General features: G+C 38.8%; 1 protein-coding gene across 2 annotated transcripts in view; it reads left to right on the plus strand.

Annotated features, from left to right (window-relative positions):
* The first annotated feature begins 1953 nt into the window (after window positions 1–1953).
* The window catches only part of b3gnt2b (UDP-GlcNAc:betaGal beta-1,3-N-acetylglucosaminyltransferase 2b), a 40322-nt gene continuing 21069 nt past the window's right edge, over window positions 1954–21206 (plus strand). Inside the window, exon 1 of one of the 2 annotated variants that reach the window (XM_041789111.1) lies at window positions 1954–2116. The gene's annotated coding sequence lies outside the window, so the exon portion shown is untranslated. The remainder of the gene's footprint in view (window positions 2117–21206) is intronic. The other variant, XM_041789110.1, reaches the window with a different exon arrangement.

Here is a 21206-nt window from a genome sequence, read left to right on the forward strand (position 1 = left end):
AATTCCCATAGGCCTACAGTGAATTCAGGGCAAGTTCAGACGCCTTTCAGTTTTTTTCGTTTTTCATGGCTTTCAAATTGAGTTTTTGCCAACTCCAGTTGGGCTTTAGTGTGTTTTGCACTGTGAAGAGGCTTCTGCCTAGCCACTCCTCCATATAGCCCAGATCAGAGGAAGCTGCAGGGATGTGTGTCTATCTGGAGCTTTGTTTCATCTCCACACAGGATCTCTGGAGCTCACTCAGAGTGACCATCACGTCACCTTACTAAGGCCCTTGTCCCCTGATTGCTCAGTTTGGCCGAGCGACCAGAGGCCTGGTTGTACTAAACTTCTTCCATTTGAGTATTATGGAGGTCACAGTGGTCTTGGGAACCTACAGTGCAGAAGAGTCTTGGAGAGCATTTTGTCAGTTCGTTTGGACTTTTGGTTGCGTCTCTAAAGTTGAAGCGTTTCTCTTATTGAAACCGTTTTGTTTCATTTAGCGTCTGGCTTTTGCAAACGTTTGCCCTTACCAGCCACCATAGTTATACACTGTCAGCTGAGAATAAAAACACTTTTTAATTAGGGGTGGGTAAAAAATAGATTAATTGATGCATCGCAATATTTCCTCCCCCAATTCAATATCGATTCAGCAAATCCTCTGAATCAATTTACCTCCTGGCCAGTGGGGGTCGCTGTGCATGTGATTTGCGTTGTATGGACGGAGGCCGCACTCGAGTAAACAACAACTAACCATAACCATGTTATGTGAGGTTTATCACAATTTCCAAGAGGACAAAAATATTATTTAAGTTTGTATGCACTTTACTTTTTCAGTGTTTATACAGAACTGGCATGTTTTACTTGTGCACTCCTTATACACAAATAAGTTATTATTGTGCAAATTTTTATTTTCAGATGTTTTATTGCTCAAAAATGTGAGTTGACTTACCAAATATGTTCACATGGGCATGAAAATATTATTGAAAAATTGTCAACAGGTTATTTGTGTATTTCTACTTCTTACTGAATCGACATTGAAGCATTTAAATCAACATCGAATCAAATCAATATCGAATCGAATCGCAACCTAAAGAATCAAAATCGAATTGAATCGTGAGGTTCTTAACAATACCCAGCCCTATTTTTAATATATTTTTAGCATCAGGCTGCAACATGAGGAAAACAAAAAATTGAAGGGGTCTGAATTATTTCTGAATGTACTGCATATAAAACAATTCTGCCCAGTGGGCCATAGGCCTACTTTGAATAGAGTTAAAAAGTCTGCAATTATGTTTTGAATGCTAAGTCACAATGGATATGTTGGCATTCAACATGTCTTTGGTATAATTAAAGGCTAGCTTAGCCTACTAAACTCTGGCCTTTAATATGACAGTTAGCTCTCCTTGATGTTCCACAATCAAATAACATTTGCTAGAAAGTTATTAACTGCTAATGGCCTAACAGCTGCTAATGAGATGTTAAATAGCCTATCCTGTTTGAACTTAAAATTAGGGCAGTGTTAGAGGTGATGCTAATGAATAGCCTACATTTAGCATGGCTCCTTTAAAAGAACCATAAAGTAATAAAACTGGTGATTTTTTAGGGTGCCTCCCAACATTTAGTTTTAATCAACCTATCCATTAAATCGTTTCTTAATTAATTAAAACTATTTTTTTATTCGACATTTTACTTAAGCTATTTATCTTTTAAAAAGCAGCCGCCCTAAATAAAACTTACCTGTACAGAGTGTAGCCACCCCAGCTGTTTCTGCCTCATAGTTAATAAAGAGGTGAGCCACTTCGTTTGGTCTTATGTTTTTAAGTTTTAAGGTTCAATCCTGCCTGTAGAAAAGACTCACAGGAGTGTGGTGTCTTTATGTGTGCGTGTGTGGCTCGTGTTTGAAGGGGGAGACAGCCTTGCTCCGCCCTAACCCAGCGGCGCAGCGTCATTACCGTTGGAACCGTTGAAAAGAGTCGGTCCTTTAAACCAGCAGTGCTCAGTCGTCAGCGGAGGTAAAACAGGATCTACTCACGGTTGAAAAGGCAACATTCGACCGCCGAAAAAAATCTCATGGATTTATTACCTTTGCCGCGGTTCATGGGGTGACTACTGAGCTGACGAGGACGGTTGAAAGTAAGTAAGTTCACCGAGCCCCGGAGGAGTTTTTTGTCAACACTTAAGAGGAGTAACGAGCTAATTTTAACGATACATATGTCTGGCGACTGTCTAACTACTGGAGCAAGCTAACATACACAGTGAGTTAGCTGTGTTACTTCTCTGAACATGTGTGACACATTTATGACTAGAAATTTTCCAGAATAAGAGCTGTCTGTCTGTAGCTCCTAGTATGTGCCTGGAAAGACTAAAACATTTTCACGACTGTTGAGAAAAAGTCCTGAATTAGTGCAGTAGATGTCTATACGGTTTAAACTGCGTAATGATTAAAAGCAGCGGTAAACATTTAAGTTGCAGTGTTGTCCTGGGAGTTGCAGTTCTGTTACCATCTGTTCAAATTGATTAGTTTATCGTTTATAAGTTAATCAGTGATTGCAAAGATCAATGAAAACCCCTTTACTATCAAACTGAAACACGTCTGACTCAAGACTATCTTTTTGTTTCTTTGGGCTACTTGTAATCAAACAAAAAGTGTTTTTGTGATAAAACCGGGAAGTTTGAAGCATTTTCCGCAGTTATTATACATTTAAGTGACTGAAAAGAAGTAAATAATAAGTAGTCGATTTAAAAGAATCATTAGCTGATTCGCCTCTAAGTATTAACAGACGCAGACTTTGCGTAACTATAAAGTGCTGGCTACCAAAACACAAACAACCCAAATAAATGGCCGTGTTTGAGGGGCAGGCTAAAGTTAATCGGGTATTGGAAAAGGGATATCAGCCAAAGACTGAATAGTTCTTTTGTCTGCCTGCCTGTCTTTCTTCCTTGAAACCCACATACTTAACCTGAACTAACCCGATGAAACTACTTTTTAGATGTCTCCTTGCATTTAACCTTCCTCCTCTCCCTCCTTTCTGATGCCATATGTGCTGCCAAGATAAAAGTTCTTAATCACATGAGTAACATTTTCCAGAGTTTCTGCACAGATGTGTGTCAGCTCTGCAGCCCTGCTATGTTTAGACTGAAAAGTCCAAACCACACTTGGATGAGAAGACTTCATCCAGGCTGTAAGGGAAGTTTCTGTCTTGCGGGTGAATAAAATGGGGATTAAATTGTGACCAGGAATTCAGCAAAAGCAGAAGGCAAATGGTGTTTTTGTTAATGCAAACACCATTTTAGATAAGTAAGAGATAAACTGGCCTTTAACTTGTAACAGAATGATTAGCTTTTTCAGCTTGGTTTTACCACTATAAATACTTTAAGTCCAAAAAGTTGTATAGCTTTCAGTTCATCATGTCAGGACAAGGCCATGATAATGATCCCTTTATCTTCCTGAGTGTTGGCGTGCTTTTTGTCCCTTGCATTCAGACACTGATCTTGAGGGGTAGTATATTATCAGGATTGAAAGACAAAAGAAGTAACAGAAAATGTGAGTGGCAGCAGAGGATGGTGCAAGGAGTTTGTTTCTAAAAGATCCATTGCATTGGTATTCTTGATTTTGAGAGGCCACGTTGGTGATAAAGATGTAGGATATCTTTTTGAATTTGATATCTCAAAAGCACACATGCTTGCAGCTTTTGCTCTGAACTTATTCTCTTCCATGCTGAATGAAAAAATATCAATCAGTGATGGTTCAATTGTCTAGACAAGTCTTTTTGGTTATCTCTAATCCATATTAGCCCCAGTTTTCTAAATCAAGGAGATTTTTGACTGACTCTCCATGTGTATTTGCCTCTGGATAAAGGCCTCATTTACATGACAATAATTTGTACTCCTAAGTGGCAAATTTTTGGTGTGTTTTGGCTTTTCATTTACACTGGAAATGGAAAGTTTTACAAGCAGGTTCCAGAGTGCAAGCTTTTGTAGTCATGTGAACTGGCAATGTGGAGTTCCCTCTGAAAATGGAGACTTCTAATGCAGTCCAACTCGATAGCCATGCGCGAGTCTGTCTACTACGTTTACCTGCAAGTTCTGTTTGTGCAACCCTAGCCAACATTTTCTTGTAATTTACTCTTTGTAGTTTAGGGTCACTTTGAGTAACAAGCCCACCTCATGGTCCACCTATACAAACATGTGCGTGTTAGCCCCTTTTGTATTCACTGTCTGATGACAGAGCATGTTCTCGTGTTGTTTTGTCATACTGCCAACTACTGCGCTGGCATGTAACTACAGCTATTTTACTTGATTTTGCCAATCCGTGTGCATGGTGGTTGTTTTCAAAAGTTGTCTGAACATGCAACATTTTGAAACTAAAGACAAAAATAGTTCATTCTCAGTGGATAGTTTTGGTGTAAGTGGCCTGAATCATCCCTGTATACTGTGAACTACAGGATGCTTTCTCTGCACAACTGTGAATCAGAATTCATCTGCACCAGAGTACCCCTCCTTACAGACATCCTGATAGTGGCTGACTAATATTTTCTGGGGATGTTTAGAGGAAAAGGGTGGAGTAGGAGTTATAACGGTCAATTGCATTTATGTAAGCCATAGAGTTTTTCCCATAACTGTAATAAAGAAAAATGTTAGAGACCTGTGTTTTCAATCTGAAGCACTTTGTAAACAGAATAAGAATTCTGAAGAGTTCAATGAAGAATCACATTTTGGTTAAAAGCAGCAGTGATTCCCTCTGATTTAGAGATCTGACCCTCCACCAGTCCTCTCTTTTTCCTTCCTTCGTTTTCAAGGTCAGTAAAATTAGCACATCACATATGGGAGACCTGGAAATACCCAGAGATCCTGCTAATTATGGGGACATCCTATTAAGTCTGCATAACCACGTTGTCGTCATTCATTTTGACATAGAAATCTGCCCTGTCTTGTTCATAGAGGATGTCAAACAGTCATGAGAAGCACTAGTTTGAATGGCATCCAAAGTTTTTTCTCATGACACCTTGGACAGGATTCACTTTAAAGAGTGCATCCAAGCCTGTCTGTTATCCTGAACTCCTTATCATAGTCAGCTCAACTTATGTACCTACTAAACACACAGGTACCTGTGTGTATGTCGATCATTAACAGAATTGGAAAATGACATAATAAACACACCCTTATTATCTTACTCATTACCTTCCGCAGGTATTTTGTTATAATTAGGGCCTGTGTCCATAGTTGACTTTTTGTGTGCTGGCAGCGCTTATGGCATCCCTAAACATTGTTATGCAGCCGCCTCTTCCTCTGCAAGCTGTTTGCACCAACTATTTCTTAACTTGCTGTCACTGTTGATTGTTTTTTTGTTTGTTTGCATTGTTTATCATCATTTATCATTTTTTACTTTGTGGTGTCTTCTGTCCTCTGCATGCGAATTGTTGGATTAATTGTAGGGTTATTGGTTTGAAGTGATAAGTGGACTCGTAATAAAGTTTACCAAGTGTCTTTAAATTGATTTACAGAACTGTTGAGAGTTGTGCTTTCTACTAAAACATCTTAATTAATATATAGAAATTTCAGACAAGCAAAGACTTTGTCCAGAAGAAATCAGCTTTGTTACATATTTGAAAGAGAAATACTCTTAAGTTTTTCACTGTCACCAGCCTTTTTTTATTTGCTTAGCAAGGTTACACCTATCTCTGGAAAAGAGCCATCACAAGACACATACCAGTAAAACTAATATTTGTCTCTCAGACAGAAAACAAAAGATCCATATATAGTACCAGTACCTGTTAGAGTCTTAAGGGTACTGCAGGTCCTCTACTTACTTAAGATTTCTAGGATTTTTCTTTGTGTTGTACCTTTGGCCAGCGTGATCTACAGATGTATTTCATCTGTTCTCTGATGACACACTAGAGCAGCATGTATGTCAGATTACTTGGATCAAAGCAGAAGAGTCATAGTTATTTGTCCATCCACATTCCAGCCATTGAAAGAGAGAGACTGAATTAAAATGGAAGGTTTTGTTCAGATTAATCACCAAAAATGCCTTCAAAGGATCTATGCCAAGGAGGCAAGAAAGGGTATTTTCCAAAGTCAGATGCAGCTGCTGCCATTGAGCTCTGCTGCCACTATTTTCCAAGATCCATTAAAACGGCTTACAGGCTTGTACTACTGCATGGACATAATTAATGTTTAATGTTAGTCATTTTGTAGCTTGCCATATTCTGGAGTTACTGCACATACATCAACGGTATTAAATTTTCTTGCAGTATTAATGGAGATTAAAAGAAACAGAGCCAGACTTCATGTAAGTCATACCTTGTTTTAATTTAGCACACTGAGTTGGGCTTTCAGTCTTAGGAAAGTAATGGATTTGTTTTTACTTCTGTGCATTTTGAAGCAAAAGTGGTAGACTGAAATTAAGCATGCAACACCAGCGGTGTAACCTGGCACGCCAGATGGTTGGTTTCACACATCCATCTGGAAAACCTTCAATACTAAGCGTTTGGGAAAGGGCAGAGGCTTTGGAAAAAACTCGGAGTGTGATTGGATGAACGTTCTGTCTATCACATCTTTACAGGCCAATCAGAGCAACAAAACACGTGACGTAGCCGCGACTGAGGTGCGTGTGCGCATCTACCAAGGAATAACTCGAACCGTGGCAGCTTTGGACATGTCAGTACATGACTTTTGTTCTTTTTGAAAAGAAAATAACCCACTGCTGTTCTTTGGTCTTCTTTTAATGAAGAAATGTCATCAAGTCCTGCAGTCCAGCAGCAGCATCCATGCTAAGCTCTGCTGCCATAATTGCACCAGCCTCTTGTTGCTGTTTGCTTATGTCACGACTCCGCCACGCCTGAAAGTACTGCCCCTCATCGCTGATTGGTCCTGTCACTTTCTAACCGGGCCCAAACAGTTCAGATGGGAGCTTTGCAAGATGGATTAACCAGTGAGAAACAAGGAAACAGGCGTATCCATCTGCTTTGCAAGGTTACCAGCTGTGGGCAAGGGCCCAAAAGTGATAACTTTTGGGGTTTTTATCAGTATGATTCAGTCACTTTCCACTAAGCTCCAAAATGAGGGGAAATTCAATTTCCTGGTCAGTAGATTAGCTGAGAGAGTAGGAACATCTGATGATGGAGAACAGACTCTGTAGGTGCTAGACACCATGTGACACAAATATGACAGCAGGGTATCAGATAGTGTCTAATTTAAAAAAAATCTTAATTTTACTGTTACAACAGTGACAACTTAGCTGTTAAATGCTCTACCCCTCTCGTCATTTAGGATGTCTGCTGTCACTGGCATCAATCAGCTGGGCAGTAACACATTACAAATAGGGATGTGAGTTAACTACATTTCCCAGTAGCTTGGTGGTAATGTCTGCACTTTCTGAATAAAATAGCTGTCAGTATCTGCGCTGTTGTATTGATCAAGTAGTGCTGTAGTGTCCAAACAGGCTACATTCCTAATATAAAGTTGAGGCTTAGTAGCTAGCTCTTTCACAGTCTGAAATCAAACTTTAAAATATGAGTAAAAGATACCAGCTGATGTGGGAACGTTGATTTACAGACTGTGCATTTCCATGTGACAGTGACATCACAGTTCATAGCAATTGCTAATTTCTAACTCTTGTCCGTAGTTGGGCCTTTGCGTAAACATTTCATAAAGTGTATAATATTAACAGCATAAAAGGGCACAAGAGTTTACACAATAAATGGACAATAAACTACATATCCACTAGGGCTGACGGCTTCCGTTTGATTGGTCGGTTGTTTGGTTGAAAAGCTTTTGTCCAAACAAGATCACCCTGGTCAGTGAGTCAGTCAGTTCTGTTTCTGTTTCCACAGTTTCTGTCATTTGGGAGCAAGTTCCTAGAATAACCCTCCATTCTGAAACATACCTACACTCACTCTCATTTAACAAATGAATCATTTAAAATCTATTTGTGTTTTTGTTTGGTTAAGCATAGAAGTAAAAGTACAATTTTGGTTTTCTTAGTGTTTTAGGAAACTGATAAACAAAACTACATGTTAAAGGAAGAGATTGCCAAGTTGGGTGGATGAAGGCCTCCAGTGCTTGAGTAACAGGATATGACTGTTTGACGTTCGGTGACATGTGAGCAAAAGCTACTCACTCAAATGAAAAAGGATACAAAACAGATGCAGGGGAACTAGTTCGATTTCTCAATATAGTAGATCATTAAAGCTGTTAAAGGATAAAAATTCAGCAAAGTGCTGAGAATCTTCTGTGAAATTATTGGTCTGTCTCAAGAAACCTGGTATTTTAAACATTAAATAAGTTTTCCTGCTTCTTGCAGAAAGTGGGACATGTGGGTCCTCTGTTAGTGGATTGAAACCTTGTTAGAAACCATTGTCTGTTCTTTCTCTGTCTGTAGCCAATACCCTCTTCCTGCCTCAGTCTCTGCGGATATTTGACAAACATCTCTGTTTAGCGTTCATAATTTAAACATAATGCCAGATATAATTGGTTTTTTGATGTCTGCACAGGAACCAATCAGGAATCTTAACATTGTTTCCAGACTGCTCTTTATAGAATTTGTGGGATGTTCCACATTGTTTGTTTTCAGAAGATTTTCAGAACAAGCTTGAACACTGTAAGGTTATCCTGGGTGAGAGCATCATCATTTCTGAGTTATTTTTTGTGCTCTCCTTCACTTGAGTACATACACTCCCACTTGATGCAGGAAGGAATATACAGGAAAAAAAGGATCTAATTATCTTAATGTGATTTTGATCTCTGTTGTGATGGAATACGGTTGTGAAGACACAATTGAGTACACCACAGCAGTCTTATCTGATCTCTGTAGACACCATATATAGTATCCTGTTATGAAGTGTGGTCATGTGTGTATGTTAGAAGAAATGAAGTGCACAGTATGAGAAAGATTACTACTGGGAAAACAACGTTTAAAATGTTAAAGGAGGAGCTGAGTGCTTTGTAGTTTGTGGCCAAGAAGTAAAACTTAACTACTCAAAGAAACTTTCATTGTACATTAATTTACAAAGTGAAAGATTTAATACAACATAAACCTTTTACCTTCTCTCTGCCTGCTGTAAAAAGTGCTTATTTGTGTAAATGTGGTTCATCAGGAGAGTTGTCTAAATACTTCATCACTTAAACTGCTTAATGAGACTGTTGCTTCCTCAGTGCATTCATTATTTTAGACATAGTTTCAGTATTACTGGAAACAAAGTCATTTGTTTCTGTGTTTTGTCCTCTCAGGCACAAGCTTTTTGTCACACTGTATGTCACCTTATTTTTTACTTTTGAGGTTTCTTCTTGGTGTTTTATGTTTGTTTGATTTCTGTCCATCAAATCATTTTCTTTCCTGCATTTACTGCTAGCATTGGTTGCAATTTGCAAATTTCCACTTAAAGAGTGAAAGATCATGTTGACCATTAAAGCTTTTTGGTGGGCCACATTAATGCATAACTGCCGAAACTGCATCATAAAAAGACGAGGAAGGCTTACAACAAAAGTATTCTTCATTTTTTTATTTGCTTAATTCTTGATTTCCCCAAACCCCAGAACTCCATATACTCAAGCTTATATTACTTCTTTACCTTAACTACCTTTTATCAAACTAGTTGCCTGCACTAATTGACATATTTTGCAATACTCATAGGTGTTTACCCAAAAACTCATACAGGATTTTAACCAAAGTCCAATGCTGTTGTAAACTCTGCAGACCCTTTTTATTGCACTGTAAGGCATGTTTTGGATTCTAACCTGCAGCATAACTGTTTTGGTTCTATATAAAATCTCTGATAAATCCACTGTGTGCTATTTGTTAGGCAACAAAAACTTTCATTTGCTGGAGAACACGAGAGCTGGAAGAAGAGTGAATATTAAACACATTTTAGTCGACGTGGCTCAGAGAGAATGCTAATTTTGTTTAATATTTGCTTGTAAACCAAAGATTAGCTGAGGACCAGAACACACCAGTTTTGGCCTGCTTGGCAGTGACTGATGCCTGGACAGTCCTCTCATATTTTACAGATTTATTTGCTGATCTCAGATGCACATACAAAAATACACTTGCCATTTTATGCAGCGCACAATGGCCTTTGCACACTTAGTCTGTTTTTACATTTGAAATATCTACATGTTCTACTTAACTACTACTTCTTAAATACTTAAACATTTTGGCAAATTTGCCCATTGCCATGATTCCTGTAGTCTTAGTAATAGGTTCATTACCTTAAGTTGTCCGTGCAAGATATTTTTGGATTGGCGGCGCTGACATGCCAGCTGCTCTGCCAACTCTATGGAGTCTTATGGTATCCCAGCTTTCTCTCATCAAACTCATCAAATGCACAATCCAACAACTCCAGAACGCTCTGGTGGACAAGTTGTGACCTGCACATTACCCACGCTATGAAATAATCATGTATAATTATGTAACATTACGACACATGAAGCAAATACTTGGAACTGCTTTCCGAGTAAACCACTGGGCGGAGTGACACAGTGCGTGCCTGTGGCAGTGCCGTAGTTACTTGGTAGTTCCGGCTTTGCATTTGCCTTTTAAACAACTCCGTCTCGTATTGTTCCATGATTATTTCATAGCGTGGTGAATGTGCAGGTCACAACTTGTCCCCAAGAGCGTTTTGGAGTTGTTGGATTGTGTATTTGATGAGTTTGATGAGGGAAAGCCGGGATACCATAAGACTCCATAGAGTTGGCAGAGCAGCTGGCGTGCCAGCGCCACAGAAATAAAAATAGCTTGCACCGACAACTGAAGGTAACGGACCTATTACTAAGACTATAGGAATTATGGCAATGGGCGAATTTGCCAAAATGTTGAAGTATCCCTTTAAATACTTAGGCTCACCGAGTTTCTTTCAACAGAATTATATTGCTCTGTCAAAGGAGATTAGGGCACACATGGCTGCAGATTGAGGTGTATTTGACTTATTCATTTTTTAACATGTTTTATTCTAAAGTGGCTAAGGCTGAGTTTCTACCAGTTCCACTGTTTAATGTTGTTGAAAAATGTTGATCTTAGGATACATAGTAATGACTGATTTAGATGAAAAGAGGAGAAACGAGATGACAGAGGGGGAGAACGAAATGGCACTGACTTAATACATGGTTTTATTTGGTCTTAAATAGGGATACGTACAGTTAACCGGTAAAACTGTTAAAATCATTTATCAAATTAGCCAGCGTGGGATTTTCTATTCGGTTAAACTAATCACTTATCATTTTTTATGGACACGGGCTTGAAATCCTGCTCTGTAATGGTCTTTTAAACTGTGATGAACTTTCCGCCACTAGAGGCCGCAGTAGCTTCAGTTTATGGCCGCTGTCTTCCTCTCTGGCACTACACTGGATTTAAATATGAGAAGCACAGCGTTGGCTTAGCAGTTAGCGTGTAGCAGGAAGACCACGGTACGACAGTTGTCTAAAGTAGTAAATGGAAATTAAGTGGTATGTTGGCTGTGGGGCTTGAACTCATAACTATTCACTCGATGTGAAAAAGAGGCCAAATATCATAGCACGATATTAATCTGCATAGAGAAACAAAGGCGGGCGGCGCTAGCTTTCAGTGCTAGCCATGCTGTAGACAGTATATCAGGCGAACATCACACCCGCTGACACAGTGACCCTGTGAGGACTTTGATTGTTTTCTAGGGGTTTTCTCCTCTTTAGACTATTCGGTTAAACGAAATGTAAATGAGTGTTTAGCGGAAGAGGGAAATAGGAGCTTAGGAACATCCTTAGTATTAAATTGCAACATTGTTACTCCCTTTGGCAGTTAGCACTGGCTTTTGTAGATTAGTTGCTATTTAAAATGAGGCTTATTTGCATGTGTGTAAATGGGACAGGGTGTTGTTGGCCAGACAGTTTGCATGCATTTTGTGTGCAGTTAGCATTGACTACCCTTTGTGTGCTCTGTGGATCAGACACTGTCTTTTTATCCATATTCTCAGCTTAAAACCAAAAAACTGTGCTTTTCTTTCGCAAAAAGAACAGTATGCATGGACCCTTCAACAGACGTTTCCTTGAGGCTGGGGAGCTAGTTATGTTACCCGTTTAAAATGTTACATCAAAATAAGAATTGTTTTAGTTTATTCAACTTTTTTTTTTCTCCACAAACAGGTAGTTTATTTCTGTTTTTCCATGTACATGTTGACATTTTGCAGCTGGATGTTAATAACAGTGTCTGTAGGCAATGTAGCCTACATTACAGCTTCCCTTTGATTGAAGACGTCATATGTCCATTGTTAGGGATGGGTATTGAATTCGGTATTTTAATAGGTACTGACCAAATTCTGTCGGTACTCCTGAGTACCGATTCAACACTAGGTAGTTATAGTAGTTTAGTTTTTCCACGTTGGAGTAATTTTTTTAAAACACTTGTGGTGTTACATTACAAATGGTGTACAATGTTGTTTTGATATTTGATAGTGTTTTGATGTTGACAATTCAGAAGTTTTAGGTTATATAACATTTATTATTGCATATTATTCACACTCAAAAGTACCGAAAATGGGTACAGTTGTGTACTGGTTCACAGGTACCGGGAATTGGTACCGTACCGCTTCAAAGTGAAAAGGTACCCATCCCTATCCATTGTGCAGAGCATTGTGGCATGAGTAGTTAACCATATCTACAGCCCAGGCTAATGGATGGCAGCCATGTTGCTGTTTATAGACCAAGTTTGACTGACATTATGGCCCTGGATTGATGGAAAACGTTTTTTTATCCATTTAGTAATTCTTGCACTAAACAAGGATGATGACGTCAAAATTTTTAGCTAAATCATCAGGGACATCTTTAGTTTAATGGAACCTCCATCAAGTGATTAAAAAAAAAGCTTCCACCCATACAGTTGAGTTGAGTCTTGTTTGTGGTATGGCAGCATTGAAAGACGGTGTACACTCAAAAACATGTCAATTCTTATTCCAAAATGATGCTGCATTCATATATGCCTGTAATTCTGGTTGTCATTTTTCACCACTTTACAGATGGCAGCTATAATAATGACAGTATATATAGAGCATGATTAATTCTGCATCCTGAAATATGTCTACAAGGTCTTTGCTCGTCACGTCACACTGAGTCAAGTCTTGATTGCACTCGGCATGTCAGGGTTTAATGCATTGACTTAAGATACACTCACACACACACTTGTAGATGCATGGCTTTACGTTTAGATTACAATGAGTGTGAGTGGACAAGTCACACCAAAGAGAGAGGTGACCTTTAGCTTTCAGAGTTGGACTGACAAGTATTTGTTGATAATTAGACATTCTGTTCTATTTTAAGATGTGTATGTGGCGAGGTTATTATCAGCTCATGCAATGTTCTCTTTTCAGTGTACAGATTGTTTTCGCTTTTCAAATGCATGTGTATTAGAGATCAACACGTGAACAAGCTATTTAGAGGGATAGACATTTCACTTGTCTGTACAGGTTTTTTTTTCTTCTACACCATCTTTCAGCCAGATAAACCAGGTTAATGTAAGTCATGAGGTCATGGTTTAGTTTTAATTGCAAAGGCTGTTGTAGTGTCTCAGAGCTTGACATGAGACACAAAGAACAGAAGTAGCATAAAGGAGTTTGAAATAACTAAATTACATACAAATGCATAAAGCTTTAGGATTAGAAGTAGCAACTAACTGTAAAAACACCATACATAATACCAAAGCATAAATCAGTAAAAAAAAAAAAAAAAAAAAAACAGTATCTCAAGGTTATTAAAGTGCTTGTTTTGAAGTCTGCAGTTAAAAGTGACCAGAATCACTTTGAAAAGCCAACCTCAAGCCCACACATGTCTAACTGACAGCACTTGCTTAGGTGGTACCTTTAGTCTTTTGTGAATACTGATGTTGACTTTCAATATTTGGTGGGCAGACACCAGCTCAGACACACCTCTCTCTGCTGAGGCACTGAGGCTATTTATGGTGTTCTCTCTTCGCACTATGTTGCTATCAGGCCCACATTCCCTCGTGCCATAACATTCCCTGATATTCTCTTAACCGGGGTCTGTTATTGCAAAATATGTCTTTGATGGTCATTATTGGCCACATGTTCTGGATAGTCTATGTATGCAATTAAAAAAAGTTAGTTCACACAGCATGATCAGCATGCAAACAATATTCTTTATTTTTCATTTGAAGACAGAAAACATGGAAACATTTGAAAATTACACAGGACTGAACAGAAACAACTTCTAGATACAACTCCTTAGACAAATCAACAACTTTTCACCATAATATCCAATATTAACATGACATTTGTAGGACATTTTTATGCCTACTCTATTTAAAGATGTTGTTTTAGTTCATGTATTCTTGTCTCCCTGTTTCTCACTGACACATCATCACAGACATTTTATAATATGCTCTACAAGCACAACATAAAAGATATAGATCACCTAAAATATGCAGATACTATCTGATTTAAGTAAGAAAAAAGTCAAGCTATGTTTTGTAGGCCATCTCTGGGTAACAAAAACTCTTTTATTTTAAAGCCTCTAAAGAAATATGGTTGTGTTTATATTTGCCGACATGTTCTGCACAGAAATGAACCATTTAATTTGAGCAGTGGTCAGTTGATGCCTCTATCCTTTTTTTTTCTAGGTAGTTAATTATCACCACTTCTTAGGTCTAAAGTTTAACTTTGTCTGGAGACCTGATGCGGCCTTAGTGGTAGACACTAGTCTGCTATGTTGTCTGCTTATCTGCTATCATATGTGCACACTCAGACACATACATAGTATGTGAGCTTGTGTTGGCTCCACATACCCTGTTCTGGTAACTTCTCTTCATGCTAAGTAAGGTGCCTAACGAGTGTGTACCCATGAGATAACCACAGACTATACTTTAAGCTCTTAAATATTAACTGGCAAATCCTGAGGATACACTGGCTTCTAAAGCCTGATTTATGCTTCTGCGTCTACGCCGCGGACGCGACACTGTCATTGACCATTCGAAGTTCTGCGTCGAGCAAACGTGTCGCTCTGCAATTCACTGCTATGATGCTGGGGGGTGTGGCTGTGTGTGTGTGGTTTCAGAGGGGTCACAAACGAGCGGCTGTGTCGCTCTCCGCTGAACTGGACGATGTCTGTTTTTAATGAAGAGTGGATGCTTGGGTGTGTGATTACAACCAGTAGTTGATATTACATGTTGTTTGCATATAAGCACAAACTAGAGGTTGCGCTGGACTTTTTTTGTTGTCCGTCAGTCCTTTAAAATCCCGCTGGATCCATCCTGACAGAGAGCTTCATACAGCGCACAGCCATGCGTCATAGCGCTTAAAAAAGTTGGAGAGATGGAGAACAACTTTTTAATTCTGTCTCTGTTATGACCTGTGAGTGGGCTACAAACGTATGCCTTTATCTGTTAAAACTCCATGACTGATATGGAAACTATGGTGTAAAAGTGAGGTTTGAGAGAGAGAGAGAGAGAGAGAGAGAGGAGGGTTGGGAGGGGGTGAGCGAGCAAGAGAGAATAAAGCAACAGGCACTGATCTGAATCATCATTCACCTATCTCTTTGTTATATTTCCATGGTTGATATCCACATGATAAATGAGCAAACTTTTGTGTTTAAAGTGAGGTTTCACTGGTGAGCAAGCAAGGTGGAAGCAGCAGGAACTGTTTTGAATCATCGGTCACCTTGGACATATACAAAATTTCGCATACAATCAAACCTGTTACGAAAAAACGGGAAATAAAATGACAATTTCAGCATCAGTGTGCAGCCATGATTAAAACAACATGAAACGGGCTCATTGTGCAAAGGCCTTAACACTCTGCATGCCTACCTGTGTACTTAAACACCTGCAAGCTGCAGCAGCCTCTCTGTGCACTGTCAGCGCAGAGACCGACACCCATTCATTATCTAAGATGTCGAGGTCAGTGAGAGAGCCCACTGACTACCAGATTTTTAATAGATTAAATAACCTCATTGATAGTCCATGTGTGCAAAATGGAAAAGGTCTATGCATCTGCCTGCATGTGTGCGCTGAAATGCAGGATCAGCCCGTCAAAATGACAGCCTTCAAAATTCTCTGTCATCCTACAAAAAAATCTCTCAATGACGGAGAATATTTGGTAATGTAATTTACATTGCACTATATAATTTGCATTGTCCCTATCAAATAAACTTAATTAATTTATTTATTTATTTATTAACGTGACCTCTGCAAATGTAATTGATGATGTAGCATTGTAGCATATGTGCGCTAATAACAGGAAGAAAGACCAGAAAAAGCAATTGCTGGAAATGACGTTTTGAGTGGACCAATCACAGCCCTTGCGGTCCACGTCGCCGCAAAGCGTAGTTAGAATTTTTTGGAGGTGCGTGTCAGGCTACAGCATAGGGGGCTGTGTCGACGCAGAGGGCTACGCGTACCTATGCGACGCAGAAGCATAAATCAGGCTTAACCCCTAAAATACACCAGATACATCTCCTCTCCAGCATGGCTGTGCTGCAGTTTGACTGCGTGCCCCACCGTCCGTTAACTCACACTAACTGTGTTTGCAGTGCCACATGGAGCAGCACCACTGGACTGCTAGACTCGTGAGACAGAGGAGTTTCTTAGTAGTTACAGAGTCACACCTGGCCATGCGAGTAGAAACTATTGAAGTGCCATAAGACATAACAAACACACGTGAAGCCATTGTTCTGAACTGCAGGAGTAGAATGAACTTGATTTGTGTCAAGTTTTTCCTTTCATATAGATTTTCTGCATCAACTATGGGTCAGTAACACTTTATAAATAAATGTGCTTATTTTTGCACCTCTGAAATGTTGATTACAGGCTCTGCTATGCCCCATTAAGACTTGGTCAATGTAGTGAAAGGAAATACAGTCTGGCATAAGTCTGGCATCAACACAGAGTATTTTATTTTGAAATTTAACCGGATGTTTTAATTTGGTTTTGGCGACACTTCCTGCCTGTTCAGTCTGCTCCGTGCTGAATTTATACACAGGGCTCCGGTGCCCGGCAGAAATAGAAGTCCAACCTATCTGCTATGGAGGGTCCGGACTGCCGGAGCTCTGCCAGAGGAAAGATGCAGAGCAGCGGAGCTGGTGGAAACTCTCTCATTGACTAAAACTAAAACCTATCTCCTCCGTTACTGTGCTGGAGCGGAGACAGACCGAACACGTATCTGGTGTATTTTAGGGGTTAGAATATAGTTTAAGTAAATGACTGACTTACATCAGTGCTGGCTTACAGAAAAGCAGGACATATTAGTACAGCTTCATGAATGAAGAAGAGAAATAGCATCTGACATGACCTTGAACTTGGATATTATTTTCAGTGTAACTTCGCTGTGTTACTTGAAACTTTGTCCATTGGTTAAAGCCCAAAGTAGGAATGGGCGGTAATACCGCCTACTGGGGTATTGAAAAATAGCCACAGTATTGCTTTAATTACTGTCATATGGACTGTGCCATATAATGGGTGCACGGATATTAAATAAATACCGTAAAATATGTGTCTGTCTCCACCAGCAGCACCACTGCTAGTGTGTGAAAATGCTTTAACATGATAAATGAAATACTGCTAATTATTTTATGCCAATATGGTGGATGATGAATGCACTCAGAGCTTTACAGTGCATATAAACTCATGCCCAGCGGGTCATTGTCTGGCCTGACGCTGGCGTTGTTGTGTGGTCTTCTCTAAAGTCAAAGTGTTAGATGTGCATTGCTGGCCGTAATGTGATCCACGGTAATGTGAGTTTAAAAACACATTAATGCTTTTTCTGGATGTAGATCGGTGATGAGAAGTGTTAAAGTTTAGGCTATGAATAACCACAGGTGCTGCGTGCGGCAGCAGCAAATTCAGGCATTATTAAACCATCATCAGTTTTTAAAACATCCAAACCTATCTTAACCCTCTTTTTGCGAAATGTAGATGGAGTTTATCCATGTTTTCAATTTATTTTAGACTCAACAGTAATCCGTAACTTTATAATCATCTTCCTTTAAAGCGAACTCACAACAGAATGGAGCTCACCAGGCTGTGCAATGCGGATATAAATTATAATTAAGGTCAATTTTTATCTTTTTTGTAGCACACAGAACATTGCCTCATATTCTTAGATACTGAATGATAACATTTGTGGATTATCAATTTAATGTATCTTCGTAAAGAGAGGGTAAAGAGATCATATAAGTTATCACACAGAAAGAGGGAAGAAAAAAGTAGACGAAGGATCTTTTACTTGGCATCATTGTAAAGATGAATGGTCTGGGACTGAATAAATAAAGATGCAAAATAGCATAACTGATTTTTTAAACACTGTGTTTTGTTTATACTTTTAGAGTAAATATCTCCTGTGTCACTGGCATGGAATATTTTAAAAGTACTGAGGGTGCCTTGTTTGCAGTCAAGTACTGTGTCTAGAGGAACTGTAGTTTTTGACATCTTTTCATTCTACTGGTTGTGGTCTGAGTTGTATTTTGTTTAGGTGGAAAATGTTGTGCTTGTTAGTTTGCCATGATCTGTGGGCTTTAAAAAGTGTGTGACAGGACTCTGTTGATGGTCTTTGAGACTGCCTTTCAAAGGTTTTCCTCAGAGGAGAGCATATTTATGTATTTATTTATTTATTTTGACTCAAAGCATCTTGATAAAAGATAGAATGAAGCGCCTACAGAGGCGCACGTTAGGCTCGCTGTACATGCTTGTGCACACTGACCAATACTCGTATAATGCTGATTTTAAACACCTGGCCGTAATACTGTATACCCCAGTAAAATATGGGGAATGTTTTACGTTATGAAAAAAAACTGTTACCGCTAGCCCAGAGACACTGAGACAGAAATAATTCAGATGCCATAAAGCAAAATCCCCCTGTGGCATTTCTTTGTGGCATATATTGGTGCAGATGATAAAAGATTGTAGCATGATCCAACTTTTTAATATCCTGTCTGGATTCTAGCTTTACTGATTGTTCATCTTTCTCCTTAGATATTTTTGTTGGCCCTTTTTTTTTCTTCATTCAGTACAAAAGCCCAGGGTAAAAGGAAATTTAGGGAAGAAAGACGGAATGACAAACAGACAAGGGCCTTGGATGTATTCAAATGGAACATCTCTGTGACTAAAAACTGTCATTTAAGATTGAGAAATGGATGCCGTAAGAGAAAAAAAATTCCAGAAAAGTAAACCAATTCTGATAAATTCTTTTCTTTTGCAAGAAAGGAAGGACAAACATAGTGAAATCTTGAGTACACAGTTCATGTTTAGCTTAGAGTCAGTGAATGCATTCAGAAACTATGCAGGCATACCATTGTTGAATAACTTGCACATACCTTTAATGGTTTTTGTGCTGGATAATCTTTAAGTGATTTTTTTGGGCAGTTTACATATTGACATAGAGCAGTGAAAGGTGATAAGGTGATCCCTAATATCTAACTAGCAGATTGATAATTAACAAAGCCCAGTTGCAGAAGCTTTCCACATTGACAAAAGGCTCACAGTTATAGATTTTTTTTTCAGTACATCAAGAATTAACAAACAAAAATAGACTGTGCATTAATCTGGCGTATTTGTGTTGTTAATGATGCTTGTTTTACAAATGTTCTTTTGTGTTAATAGGCCTCAGTGTGTTAGTTTGTTGACAGCAGTAGAGTGTGTGGTAAATATACAAAAAGCATATTTAAACTTTGTTTGCTGTCAGACTTCATAGCACATGCTTTAGATGGGAGTTTGCCAAAATGATGTGTATCCTGCTAACATTTTGTCTCCTATTTATCTTCATCTCTAAAACAGTATTAAAGTGCATCATGTTTTACCTGGATCAGAAATGGGAAGCTCAGAAGAAAAAAGACCCAAACTTGGTTTTCAATGCAGAGACAAAAAGCCTCTGTAGTTCTTCTGTTTAACATTACAGTTAAGTTATTGTATGTTTTTAGTTTTCACTTTCTCTAACACTGTAAACATCTGTTCAGAAGGCACACTTTTAATATCTATTTTTCATCTAAAAAGTGGCTGCATCCTAGATATCAGTGTGACAAACAGGCCGGTATTTTGCTGAGACATACACTGTCATGACCACAAGTGCAGCTGCTAACATTACATATTGCACAAAACCGGACAATATAAACAACTTGTGTCAATTCATTACGTGATGCAAGCCGCTGCTTTATAGCTCACAAGTTAGGATGCATAAGCACCACTATTACTGTTTTTCCATCACTGGTTCATAATCATGCATTTAAGGAAAACAGTAGTTTACTCCTAATGAAATCAACTGTGTGGAGTGCCGTTTGGTTGAAAAGACTCTTCAGTTAAAGACAAGTGACCATTAGAGATGGACAGAGCAATTGCAGGCTCACAAAATACACTGCAGCTTGAGGGATCAACTAGTGTTTTATAGCTGACAGGACAGAAGTGCAAACTCTCAATACAGAAAACACCAAACTTGAGGAGCTCTAGATTAAACTACACATTGTGGATTTTAATCAACTAAACAAAGTTGTTGCACAGGAAAACAGTTTAAAGCTTCTTTACCACCAGGAGAACCCATGAATAGGCTGTGATTTACAGTGCCGTGAAAAAGTATTTTGCCCCATTCAGGGCTGTACAGTACAACATATGTCGCAAATGCTATGAGAAAATTGGTCTGTGCTAAGAGGTTTTCAGTCCTCATCGCACAGGTGCTATGACAAAGTGAGAGAGGTGTGAGAGAGAGAGAGAGAGAGAGAGAGAGAGAGAGAGAGAGCCAGAAAACCAACTGTGGCCCTTAGTCCTTTTGAATTGGAAAACTTTACTATATTTCTTAGTTTGACTAGGAATGCACAATATTGGAGTTTATACTAAATGGGGATATTTACAATTTAAATTAAGTTGATATCAATACCAATATATAAATGTAGCTTAGACCTAACACTTTCAGTCCTTGAAACACAGTTTAAGGATGAACAAAGAAACATACTTAAGTCTCAAGAACACACTAAAGTTTAAGTAATAAGGATGAACACAGAAAAAGACTTCAGCTGTCTATTGGACCTGCCAAAAGTATAATAAATTGATGACTACAAACAAAAGGAATCCAGCAGCAAATAGCAGCACAAACTGAGCTCATTTGCTCCTCTGTCTGATCTCAATGTCTGATTTCATAATCATACTGCTCTAATCACCTTCAAGTACCAAAGCTTCTGTAAACATAGACAGCTTCCAGCAGTTTGCTCTTGTTTTGTGTCTGAATTTGGAGATGAACCATCAGCGGCTCTGTTCTCTGTGATTGGCTCTT

Source organism: Cheilinus undulatus, linkage group 6 (genome assembly GCF_018320785.1).
Source record: "Cheilinus undulatus linkage group 6, ASM1832078v1, whole genome shotgun sequence".
Taxonomy (NCBI): domain Eukaryota; kingdom Metazoa; phylum Chordata; class Actinopteri; order Labriformes; family Labridae; genus Cheilinus; species Cheilinus undulatus.